Genomic DNA, 13,154 nt, shown 5'->3' with positions numbered 1-13,154 from the left:
TGCTCACATCACTAATTATCAAAGAAATGTGAATCTAAAACCATAATGTGGTACCACTTTACTCCTGCAAGAATAGCCATAATTTAAAAATTAAAAAAAAATGATATTGGTGTGGATGTGGTGGAAAGGGAACACTTTCACGCAGCTGGTAGGAATATAAACTAGTACAACCACTATGGAAAACAGTATAGAGCCTCCTTAAAGAACTAAAATTAGAACTACCATTTGATCCAGCAATCCTACTGCTGGGTATCTACTCAGAGGAAAAGAAGTCATTATATGAAAAAGACACTTGCACATGCACGTTTATAGCAATGCAATTCAAAATTGCAAAAATATGGAACCAGCCTAAATGCCCAATCAACCAACAAGTGGATAAAGAAAATATGGTATATATATACCATGGAATACTACTCAGCTATAAAAAGCAGTAAAATAATGGCATTTGCAGCAACCTGGATGAAGTTGGAGACCATTAATATAAATGAAGTAATTCAGGAATGGGAAACCTAACATCATATATTCTCACTTACGAGTGGGAGCTAAGCTATGAGGACACAAATGCAGAAGAATGACATAATGGACTCTGGAGACTTGGGGAGAAGGGTGGGAGGAGGGTAAGGAATAAAAGAATACACATTGGGTACAGTCTACACTGCTCAGGTGATGGGTGTACCAAAATCTCAGAAATCACCAATAAAGAACTTATCCATGTAATTTAAAAAAAAAAAAAGAAAACATTGAACTTGGAGTACACTGTAGACCAAATGGACCTAAAAGACATATACAAATATTCCATCCAACAGTAACAGGATATACATTCTTCTCAAGTGCACACAAAACATTCTTCAGAATAATTCACATATTAGAAGGAGATTGGCATTAATAACCCAGAGAGCAAATGGAAAATACCTGCAGGTGGGGGCAGGGGAAGTAGTAGCAGGGGTGATAGATGAGATGTTGGACTATAGAAGGGAAAGGAACAGAAAAAATTTGATAATTTTGGATAAATTGCATGAATACCCTGCTTTTAGTGATTAAAAGAACACTTATTTTTGGCTGGGTGAGACGGTTCACACGTAGCACTTTGGGAAGACAAGGCAGGTGCATGGCTTGAGCTTAGGAGTTCAAGACCAGCCTGAGCAACATGGTGAAACCCATCTCTACCAAAAATACAAAAATTAGCTGGGCATGGTGGCATGAGTCTGTGATCCCAGCTACTTGGGAGGCTGAGGCAGGAGGATTGCTTGAGCTCAGGAGCAGAGGTTGCAGTGAGCCGATATTAAACCACTGCACTCCAGCCTGGGTAACAGAGTGAAACTCCATCTCAAAAAAAAAAAAAAAGAGGAACACGTGTTTTTGTAAAAAAAAGAAAAGAAATAAACCAGAGAGAGGGATACAATGCTGGGAGAACCAGCTGCAATTTAAAATCTTGTACATATCTCCCTAAAGTTATTATATGCAAATATAATAATATACAATATAACATATTGGACATTATATTCACTCTAATATTACAGACAATACATCAGCTGTTATATTTATTATATTAACACTGCGCAATATAGTGTGATAAATTTAATGTGTTGTATGATAACACATAGGTAATTATAATATATAATTATATAATAATGTATACATGATAATTATTTTAAAATTAAGAGGACTAAAACTATATCAAGTATCTTTTCCAACCACAATGGTATAAAATTAGAAATCAACAAATGGAGGAATTTTGGAAAATTCAAAAATATGTGGAAATTAAACAACAGGCTCCTGGACAAACAATGGGTCAAAAAAGAAATCAAAAGGGAAATTTTAAAATAATTTAAGACACACAAAAATGGAAAAACAACATACCAAAATGTATGGGATAACAGCAAAAGCAACTGTAAGAAGGAAATTTATAGTAATAAATGCCTACATTGAAAAAGAAGGATCTAAAAAAAAAAAAGAAAACAACCTAACATTACACCCCAAGGAACTAGAAGAAGAAGAACAAACTAAGCCCAAAGTTAGTAGAAGGAAGTGTTACCGGCGGGTCTTTGTTCTTAGAGCTCCCAAGATGGTGGCAGGCTGCTCCCAAGATGGTGGCAGGCTGCTCCCAAGATGGTGGCAAGCCTTTTGTTCTCTGACCTGGGGTTCTTGGCCTCACAGATTCCAAGGAATGGAACCTTGGGCCATGTGGTGAGTGTTATAGCTCTATTAGAAGCCATGGGTCACGGAAGAGAACCGTGGAACCCAGTGACTAGTGTTCAGCTCCATTAGGATGAACCTGGGCACTTAGCCATGCAGGAATAACGGCGAGCCTCTAGCCTGATCAGGAGTGGCAATGGGCGCCTCACTGGATCAGAAGAACAGCGGACACCCTGCCAGATCCCAAGGGGTGGAAGTCAACGGGGGGTCTGTGATGGCAGCATTCAGCAGTGGTGGACAGCAAGTGAAAGCTCTGCTCAAGCCAGAACAAACATGGACCAGAAGAGTGTGAGTTGCAAGATTTAATAGAGTGAAAACAGAGCTCCCATACAACGGGAGGGGACCCAAAGGGGGTTGCCCAATCCAGCACCAATGCCTGGGTTTATATCCCAATCATTGTCCCTCCCCCTGTGCTCTCAGGTGATAGATGATTGACTATTTCTTTACCTCCTGCTTTTAGCCTAATTGGTATTTTAGTGAGCTGAGTTGCAAGCCCAGTGTTTAAAGGTTTAAACACTGTTTAAAGGTGCGGTCACCTGCCCCAGCTAGGCTTAGGAATTCTTAGTCAGCCTAGGAAATCCAACTAATCCTGTCTCTCAGAAGGGAATAAGATCAGGGCAAAAATAAATGAAATAAAGACTAGAAAAATAATAGAATCAAGAAAACTGAGTTGATTTTGTTAAAAGACAAACAAAATCAACAAAAGGCAAGACTAAGAAAAAAAGATTCAAATCAAATCAGAAAGGAAAGATGAGACATTAGAACTGATACTGTCAAGACACAAAGGATTGTAAGAGACTAATATGAACAATTATACTCCAACAAATTGGATAACCTAAAGGAAATGGATAAAGTCCTAGAAACATACAACTTCCCCAGATTGAATTATGAAGAAATAGAAAATCTGAATAGATTAATAATGAGTAAGGAGATTGAATCAGTAATAAAGTCTCCCACCAAAGAAAAGCCTAGGATCTGTTAGCTTCACTGCTGAATTCTACCAGGCATTTAAATAACTAATGCCAATCCTTCTCAATCTCTTCCAAAAACCTGAGGAGAAAGGAATACTTCCAAACACATTTTACAAGGCCAGCATTACCCCGATACCAAAGCCAAACTAAGAAACTACATAAAAAAAATTACAGGCCAATAATCCTGATGAATATTGCTATATTTCTTTTTTTTATCTTATTTCTTTTTCATGCTCTGTCACTCAGGCTGGAGTGCAGTGGTGCGATCTTGGCTCACTGCAAACTTCACCTCCAGGCTCAAGTGATTCTCGTGCTTCAGACTCCCAAGTAGCTGAAACTACAGGCGCATACCACCACACCCAGCTAATTTTTGCATTTTTACTACAGACAGGGTTTTACCATGCTGGCCAGGCTGGTCTCAAACTCCTGACCTCAAGTGATCCACCCACGTCGGCCTCCCAAAGTGCTGGGATTACAGGCGTGAGCCACTGCACCCAGTCAAATATTGCTATATTTCTAGCAAACAGAATTTGGAAGCATATCAAAGGATCATTCACTATTATCTAAGTGGGATTTATCTCTGGGATGCAAAAATGGTTCAACATATGCAAATCAATAACTGTTATACATCACATTAACAGAATGAAAGACAATAATTATATGATCATCTCAATAGATGAAGAAAAAACATAACAAAATTCAATACCTTTTCATGATAAAAACGTTCAACAAATTAAGTATAAAAGGAATGTACCTCATTACAATAAAAGCCATCATACTCAATGATGAAAAGTTGAAAGCTTTTCCTCTATGAAAAGAAACAAGACAAGGATATCCACACTTTCCACCTCTATTCAAAACAGTATTAGAAGTTCTAGCCAGAGTAATTAGCCAAGAAAAAGAAATAAAAGGCACGCAAAACAGAAAGAAAGGAGCCAGCCACAGTGGCTCCTACTGGTAATCCCAGCACTTTGGAGGCTGAGGCAGACAGATCACTTGAGTCCAGGAGCTTGTGACCAGAGGCAGACAGATCACTTGAGTCCAGGAGCCTGTGACCAGCCAGGAAATAAGATGAAATCCTCTCTCTACAAAAAATACAAAAATTAGCCGGGCGACCGGGCATGGTGGTTCATGCCTGTAATCTCAGCACTTTGGGAGGCTGAGGTGGGCAGATCACGAGGTCAGGAGATCAAGACCATCCTGGCTAACATGGTGAAACCCCATCTCTACTAAAAATACAAAAAATCAGCTGGGCGTGGTGGCGCTCGCCTGTAGTCTCAGCTACTTGGGAGGCTGAGGCAGGAGAATTGCTTGAACCTGGGAGGTGGAGGTTGTGGTGAGCCAAGATGGCACCACTGCACTCCAGCCTGGGTGACAGAGTGAGACTCCATCTCAGAAAAAAAAAAAAACTTAGCCAGGTGTGATGGCATGCATGTGTACTCCCAGCTACTAGGCAGGCTGAGGTGTGAGGATCGCTTGAGCCTGGGAAGTTGAGGCTGCAGTGAGCCAAGATTGTGCCACTGCACTTCAGCCTGGGCAACAGACCCCTGTCTCAAAAAAAAAAAAAAATGAAAATTGTCTATGTTTGCAGATGACATGATTTTATATGTAAAAAACTTTAAAGACTCAACCAAAAAAACTATTAGAACTAATAAACAAGGTTTATAAAGCTATAAGATACAAAATTAACATGCAAAAATTAGTAGCATTTCTATACAATAACAAAGATCTAAAAAATAGAGTGGAGGGAAATGGAAATAAAAAATAAAATTTAAAAATGAAAATATAACATTTGGGGCTAGATTATGATAGAAAAAAATGAGAATACAATGCCATTTACAATAGCATAAAAAATAAAATACTTAGTCCAGATGGACATGGTGACTCATGCCTGTAATCCCAGCACTTTGGGAGGCTGAGGCAAGAAGACCATTTGAAGCCAGAAGTTCAAGACCAGCCTGGGTAACATAGCAAGAACTTTATCTCTAAAAAAATTTTAAAAATAAAAATAAATACTTAGGAATACAATTAACCAAAGAAGTAAAAGACCTGTATACTGAAAAAAACAAAACACTGATGAAATAACTGAAGACACAAATAAATGAAAAGCTACCTGTGTTCATGAATTTAAAGAGTAAATATTGTAAAAACGTCCAAACTAGTCAAAACAATCTAAAAATTCAATGCACCCCTATCAAAATTCCAATGACAAATTTCCACAGAAATAGAAAAACAATTCTAAAATGAACCACAAAAGACCCCAAGTAGCCAAAGCAATCTGGAGAAAGAAAAACAAAGCTGGAGGCATCACCCTACCTGATCTTAAAATCTACTTACAAAGCTAGAATAATCAAAACAGTATGGCACAAAAACAGACATACAAGTCAATGAAACAAAACAAAAAGCCCAAAATCCCAAAATTAAATCCACATGTTTATGGTCAACTGATCTTCAACAAAGTTGCTGAAATCATACAATGAAGACAGGATAGTATCTGGTGTTGGGGAAAGTGGATATTCACATGCAGAAGAATGAAACTGGGCCCTTATTTCACACCATATTTAAAAATCAACTAAAAATGGATTGAAGACTCAAAAGTAAGAGCTGGAACTATAAAACTGCTAAGAAGAAAATGAAGACCAAAATCTTGAGGGTTTTTTGTGTTTGTTTATTTGCTTGTTTGAGACAGAATCTCACTCCACCCACCAGGCTGGAGTGCAGTGGCATGATCTCAACTCACTCTGCCTCCCAAGTTCAAGCGATTCTTGTGCCTCAGCCTCCCAAGTAGCTGGGACTACACACCCAGCTAAATTTTGTATATATAGTTGAGACATGGTTTTGCCATGTTGGCCAGGCTGGTCTCAAACTCCTGGCCTCAAATGATCCACCTGCCTTAGCCTCCCAAAGTGCTGGGATTATGGGTGTGAACCACCATGCCCAGTCTATTTGTTTTAGAGACAAGGTCTCACTGCCCAGTCTGGTCTCAAACTCCCCCCAAGTGATCCTTTCACCTTGTCCTCCCACAGAGCTGGGATTACAGGTGCGAGCCACTGCACTCAGCCCAAAATCTTGTTGTTTTGTTTTGTTTTTTAAAGACAGGGTCTCACTCTGTCACCCAGGCTATAGTGCAGTGGCATGACTGTGGCTTATGGCACCCTTGAACTCCTGGGCTCAAGCAATCCTCCCACCTCAGCCTCCTGAGTAGCTGGAACTACAGGCAGGCACCACCACACCAGGCTAGTTTTTTCAAAATTTTTTGTAGACACAGGGTCTCACTATGTTGCCCAGGTTGGTCTCAAATGTGTGGACTAAAGTGATCCTCCTGCTTTGGCCTCCAAATGTGCTGGGATTAAAAAATCAAACTCATGGAAGCAGGGAGTAAAGTGGTAGTGTCAACAAAAAGAGTCGAGCTCTGAAAAATATTTGAAGAGATTTATTCTAAGACAAATTTGAGTGACCAATGGTCTCTGACAGTCCCAGGAGATCCTGAGAACATATGCCCAAGGTGGTAGGGCTACAGCTTGGTTTTATACATTTTAGGGAGACATGGAACATCAATCAATGCATGTAAGACGTACATTGCTTTAGTCTGGAAAGGCAGGACAACTAGAAGGAGGTGGGGGGCTTCAAGATCACAGGCAGATTCAAAGATTTTCTTTTTGGCAGTTGGTTGAAAGAGTTATTATCTAAAGACCTGGAATCAATAGAAAGAAATGTCTGGGTTATGGTAAGTGGTTGTGGAGACCAAGATTTTAATCAAGCAGATGAAGCCTCCAGATAGCAGGCTTCAGAGAGAATAGATTGTAAATGTTTCTTATCAGACTTAAAAACTCTGTTCTATCAGTCTTTTTTTTTTATGGAATGCTTCATGACTTTGCATGTCATCTTTGCATAGGGGCCATGCTAATCTTCTCCGTATCATTCCAAGTTTACTATATGTGCTGCCAAAGCAAGCACTATTCTATCAGTCTTAAGGGTTCTGTGTTGATGTTAATGCTGGACAGCTGTACCTGAACTCCAACAGGGAGGAGGGCATAATGAGGCATGTCTGACCCCCACTCCCTGTTATGGCCTGAACTAGTTTTTCAGGATAACTTTGGAATGCCCTGGGCAAAGGGGAGGACCCATCAGTCAGCTAGAGGGCTTAGAATTTTATTTTTGGCATGTAGTGTTTACCAGGGCTGGGAATGGAGGTGACTGGGGAGGAGGAGGAAATGGGTAGATGTTGGTCAAAAGATACAAAGTTGAAGTTAGGAGTAATAAGTTGTGGAGATCTATTTTGCAACATGATAACTATAATTAATAATAAGGTAGAGTATATTTGAAAATTATTAGAGAATAGATTTTAAATGTTATCTTCACACATTTAAGTATGTGGGGTGATGAATATGTCAATTAGCTTGATTTAATCATTCCACAATGTATTCATATCTCAAAACATCACATTGTACACCATAAACATATACAATTTGTCATTTGTCAATTAAAAAATGAATTACTAGCCTGGGCAAATAAGCAAGACCCTGTCTCTACAAAAAAAATAAAATAAAATAATTAGCCAGGCATGGTGGCATGTGCCTATAGTTCCAGCTACTCAGGAGGCTGATGCAGGAGGATCCCTTGAGCTCAGGAGTTCAAGGCTGCAGTGAATTATGATCATGCCACTGCACAACAGCCTGGACAACAGACCAAGACATTGCTTCTAAAAATAATAATAATTAAGCAATTTTACAAAGGAAACAAATAAAAACAAGAATCTACTGGTAAAATGGAAAAAAACTTACCATCCTCTTACCTAGATGATCTATGAAAGCCTTTTCATTACAGCTCTAGAGTTATATAATCAAGTTAAAAGTTGATGATTTGTGTGAGTGGCATTAGTCTGGCTCTATCACATCACTGCAACAGTGTGGCAGGCCTCCATAACAACTTTTTTAGTACTGACTGACTGGTTAAGTTAAATATTAAAAGCTAGTGCCCTTATACAAATGCTGCAATATAACAAAAGTCCACCATGAGTTTTGCTTAGGCCTTTCCTGAGCCTTAAAGCATGACAAAATAATGAAAGAATTCTTAACAGGGCCCATTTAGGATTGCACAAGTTTTATTGAGGGTCTGAAGAAACTCTCCAGGCCTCCACAAACAAGTTTATTGGAAATCTGAAGGAACTCCCCAAAACTCTGTGATTTAGCAGGAGACAAGATAAGTGCAATCAACCCAGCACTTGGCACTTGGACCCATTTAGATTGAGTAAACTTACTGAGGCTCCAGAAGAAGGTCTCCAGGACCCAGACCTTAGTTATAGATTAAAAGAAGTTAATCACTTATGTCTTTAGATGAATGCACACTTACACGAAAACATATAGCTTAGAAGGTATATAAGCTCTGAAAAACTTCGTAATTTTGAGTTGGTCTGGTGATAATTTCCAGGCCTTCTCCCTGTAATCAGTTACAGAAATAAAAACTCTCTTCCTCCCCAGTTCATCTGCATCTCATTACTGGGCCATGAGAAATAGCAGCCTGGCCCTCAGTTTGATCCAGGAACAACAGGAAGCAGAAAGATTGAGTGGTTTTGTTGTGACCTATCACAAAATCAGTATCAGTACTGTGGTGGGGTTTTTTTTTTTTTTTTTCCAAGACAGGATCTCACTCTGTCGCCCAGGCTGGAGTGCAGTGGTGCAATCTTGGCTCACTGCTACAACCTCTGCCTCCTGTGTTCAGGTGATTCTTGTGCCTCAGCCTCCTGAGTAGCTGGCATTACAGGCACATGCCACCACACCTGGCTAATTTTTGTATTTTTAGTAGCAACACAGTTTCATCATGTTGGCCAGGCTGGTCTTGAACTCCTGGCCTCAAGTGATCCACTCTCCTCAGCCTCAGCGGGGATTACAGAAGTGAGCCACCACTCCGGTCCTGTGGTGGTTATTCTAACAAACCTGTGTGTGTGCTTGGTGGGAGAGAATCCAGTGTAGGATTGCTCTGACAATGTAGCAATGGATTATTTTAACACTATTTCATTATTTATCTCTCCTTGGAACTAAATTTGAAGTTTCAGCAGTGGGTCTCCTTTCAATAGTTTGTTCAGAGTTCAGTTCCTTTCATTCCTCCTTAGAGCTTTCTGGCTATAAAGGCAAATTTCTGAGTTATCTGAGTGACTCATTTCAGGTGAGTGGGAACAAAAGCAAAACAGGAAATAATTACCATAACAAGGGCCAGAGACACACCTATAGGTGATAAGACTGGTAACAAGCCAGTGTCTTTGTAGAACACTTAATTTCTGAAAATGTTGCATAATGTTCACACTCATCTGGTATTTTAACAGTGTTTCACTTTGGCTTGGTCTGTTCTTATGTGACTAAAGAACTCCTGAGTCCTCTATTTGTTTGTGCTGTTTTCCATAAAAGGAAATGGGGGTGAGAAATAGTGAAATAGCTCCATCCAGATAGTTGAAGCAATATAGAGTTGCACAAAATTAAACTCATCTTAAGATAAATGGACATTGATGTTTTGGTGCTCTAAAATTGCTCCAAATTATTCTTTGTAAGTTATGCATACTGTTTAAGGGTATTTATTAGCTGTGGACCTTGGACAAGTGATTTAACCATCCTGTGCTTCTGGTTTTTTTGTTCGTTTGTTTGTTTTCCCTCTTTCAGCAGAATCATGTTTCTTTATCTGTAAATTGGAGTAATGATAGTACCTTCTTCAGAAGGATGTAATAAGGACTAAATGACTAAAGTGCTTGGAACAGTGCAGAGCAGTACATGAAGTAAGGACGTGTGTACTAGCTATTGCTGTTACTGATGTAGAAAAAAAACAGGTTCTTGTCAAATGACCAGGATAATTTAGGCACAGGGACACACTGTAAGGTTAGTACGGCAGGGTTTATTGGGTGAAAAGGAAAAAAAAAAGGGAAACAGGAACTCCAGCAAACTGAAAGAGAGGCCGGCTAGCAGGTTTTCCTCCACAAAGATTGAATCCCAGGTCACCAGACAGGAACAGGAGATGCCAGGATCCTCGCCACTGCAAATAGCGTGAACTTCCCGAGGCTCCACCCAGTCCTCCCACTGCGCAGGTGGCCATTATTCAGAAAGAATCGGTTGGGAAAGGGCAGGCTTCATCCAGACTAGCACTCTGGTTTTTCAGCCTTCAGACTGTTTTAGGCTTGAAGGAGGGGTTTCACTGGGAGACTCTTGGCTGCCTCCTGTCTCTGTCGTTACTGTGTCCATCCTGAAGAGTCATCAATAAGACAAATGGGGAACAGATTGTGACTTTATTTTTAAAAAAAAGAGAGAAAGAGAAACATCTCCACTGCCGCCCCGCCCCTCCCCCCCTAAAAAAACTACCAAGAGCTATGGGTAAAACAGACAGAACAGAGACCCCTCTTTGAGGCCTGTGGGTCCCCTCCCCTCTCCCCTAGCATGGAAATAAAGGAAAATCTTGAGTTCCTTCTAGGGAAATTCCAGGCACCTAGCTAGCCTTGAGAAGTAAATGAATAGCTTGTTACTCGGGAGGCTGAGGCAGGAGAATCGCTTGAAACTGGAAGGCAGAGGTTGCAGTGAGCCAAGATCACGCCACTGCACTCCAGACTGAGCAACAAGAGTGAAACTCCATCTCAAAAAATAAAAAGAAATAATAATAATAAAACAGTAGCCAAGGAAGTTAGAGTCAGATGTTTTGTTCTCTATAGAAACTAAAGATAACATCTTAACATATGTCCCTGAATTGTCGGAGACCCAGATCCCCACCAAATGGATCTGCCGGCACATAGAGCTCAGCTAAGGAGGAACCAAGGACTGAACTCTGATGGCTGTTCTGAATCTCTTCCTGAGGGGCCTGAAGGAGGTCACACCCACAAGGCAGAGGTAACATTCTTTTCTGCTGATCTCAAATTTTTGTACAAAGCTTAACCTCTTTAACCAATTGCAAATCAGAAAGTCTTTGAATCCAGTCTGGGTGTGGTGTGTTATGCCTGTAATCCCAGTGCTTTGGGAAGCAAAAGCCAGAGATCGATTGGAGCCAGGAGATCAAGACCAGCCTGATAAACATAGCAAGACTCCGTCTCTACAGAAAATTTAAAAATTAGCCAGGCATGGTGGTGCATGCTTGTAGTCTCAGCTACTTGGGAATCTAAAGGAGGAAGGATCAGGCCTGGCACAGTGGCTCAAGCCTGTAATCCCAGCAGTTTGGAGGGCCAAGGCAGGCCGATCACCAAAGGTCAGAGTTTGAGACCACCCTGGCCAACATGGTGAAACCCCATATCTACTAAAAATACAAAAATTCTGGGCAGGAGATTTTAGTGTTATAATGAGGCAACTCTATAGGGTAAAGATCATCATTCTTCTGGTCTTGTATGTGTGTGGATGATAGAGTTGACTTCCTTGAGTAAGACTTAGGGTGGGATGCTACTTGTCTTAGTTTCTTCAAAGTCCTGAGATCAGTGGGTATGCTGCCTTGACTAAGATGGTGGGATGCTGCTTATCTTAGTTTCTTCAAGGTCCCCGGGTCAGCAGGTAGGACAGAAAAAGAGGAAAATTATGTATTAACGGGGGTGGAGGGACCAAGTCCTGTCCCTACTCTGTCTCAATATTAGTACAAGTGCAAGGCCCTCTTTGCATTAAGCCTTCTGTTAAGATCCTAAGGAGCCCCTAATGGGGCAGAGAGAAGGTAAATTTGGCTGGGATTCCAGAATGGGTCAAGTAAATTGCTGAAGTGAGCAGGGAGAGACATATTTTGGGAAATCTTAGAACTTTAGGGGATAGTGAAAGAGGGAAGGTATTGAACTTTCTTCTTTCCTCTCTCCCCTTACCGCTGAATTACAGAGGATGGGAAAAAAGTTGGTTATAAAAAATCTTGAGCTGCTTTACAACCAGCCTGCCAGAGTAATCATTTTAAAATGTAAAGTCTTAAACTCCCCTTTTTAAAACCCTTTAATGCATTCCCATTTCACCCAAACATTGATCATTATTTTGGATTGAATTAATGGGAGAGGGAGTCCCACATGATGAATAAATGGAGTCCTTAGAGAGAGATGTATGAGAATGCTGCTGGCAGGAAGGACAAACCCTTGCTCACAAGTTACAGTCTGGGATTTTCTTATTCTTTCCTCTCAAAGCCCTCATATTTTCTCCTCCTTGCCTATTCCCCATTCCCAAAGGAACTTGATCCCCTCAGGACAAAGCTGGATAGGGCCTTTGTTGAGTCAGTTCCAGCCTCTCCTCTTTACGACCTCAAGAAGCGAGTGAAAACCTGTCTCCCAAGTCAGAGTGCCTTACACACCTGAAGGCTCGCCTAGGGCAGGATATGCACAGATAGGATCTCTTATTGTTCAAGCACAGACTAAGCAACATAGCCCAGCAGTCAGGAGCACAGTCTTCACAGATGGATAGAGCAGAGTTGGAATCTTAATCTGGCCACTTCCGAGCTGTTAATAAACCTTTCAAAATATCAGTTTCTCGTCTGTAAAATGATAACAGGAGAACCTACTTGAGGGTTGTCAGGATACTTAAATGTGATGCCTGGCACATAGTAAGTACTCAATAAATACTGACTATTGTTAGTACTAAAATCATAATTCTAGAAGCTAGATAACATAACTTTCTCTCTCCCCTCTCACATGCAAGAGAGTGGAGCACAAGTGTTCTATTGTTCTACTAGCCATGATAAAATTCAAGCTAGTTACAATATTTTAACAATAACCATAGTTCCCTTCCTTTCTTCTAACTTCTGACAGTGTAACACAGCAGTCCCCAACCTTTTTGGCACCAGGGACCAGATTCATGGAAGACAATATTTCCTCGGCTGGTGGTGGGGCTGGGGGTGTAGTTATATAGGCATGAGCAGGGCAGGAGAGGGCTCTCCCGACCCACTAGGAATGTCAGGTGATGGTTCAGCAATTATCACATTGCTTCGCTAAAAATGATAATTAGGCAGCCAGGAGAGACAGGCCCCTCATGGTCCACACCTGTTAACATTAAAAGTGTTAATTGA

The 13,154-nt window shown here is 40.7% G+C and overlaps 1 non-coding gene across 1 annotated transcript; it reads right to left on the bottom strand.

Annotated features, from left to right (window-relative positions):
- Positions 1-7,017: 7,017 nt before the first annotated feature.
- LOC112438305 (U6 spliceosomal RNA) lies at positions 7,018-7,124 on the bottom strand. Its single transcript, XR_003026761.1, has one exon. It is a non-coding gene; the product is annotated as a U6 spliceosomal RNA (small nuclear RNA).
- Positions 7,125-13,154: the final 6,030 nt, after the last annotated feature.

Source organism: Pan paniscus, chromosome 1, assembly GCF_029289425.2.
Source record: "Pan paniscus chromosome 1, NHGRI_mPanPan1-v2.0_pri, whole genome shotgun sequence".
In the NCBI taxonomy this organism is placed as follows: domain Eukaryota; kingdom Metazoa; phylum Chordata; class Mammalia; order Primates; family Hominidae; genus Pan; species Pan paniscus.
The sequence above is the reverse complement of the archived record's forward strand: the minus strand, read 5'-3'. Positions and strand labels throughout refer to the sequence as shown.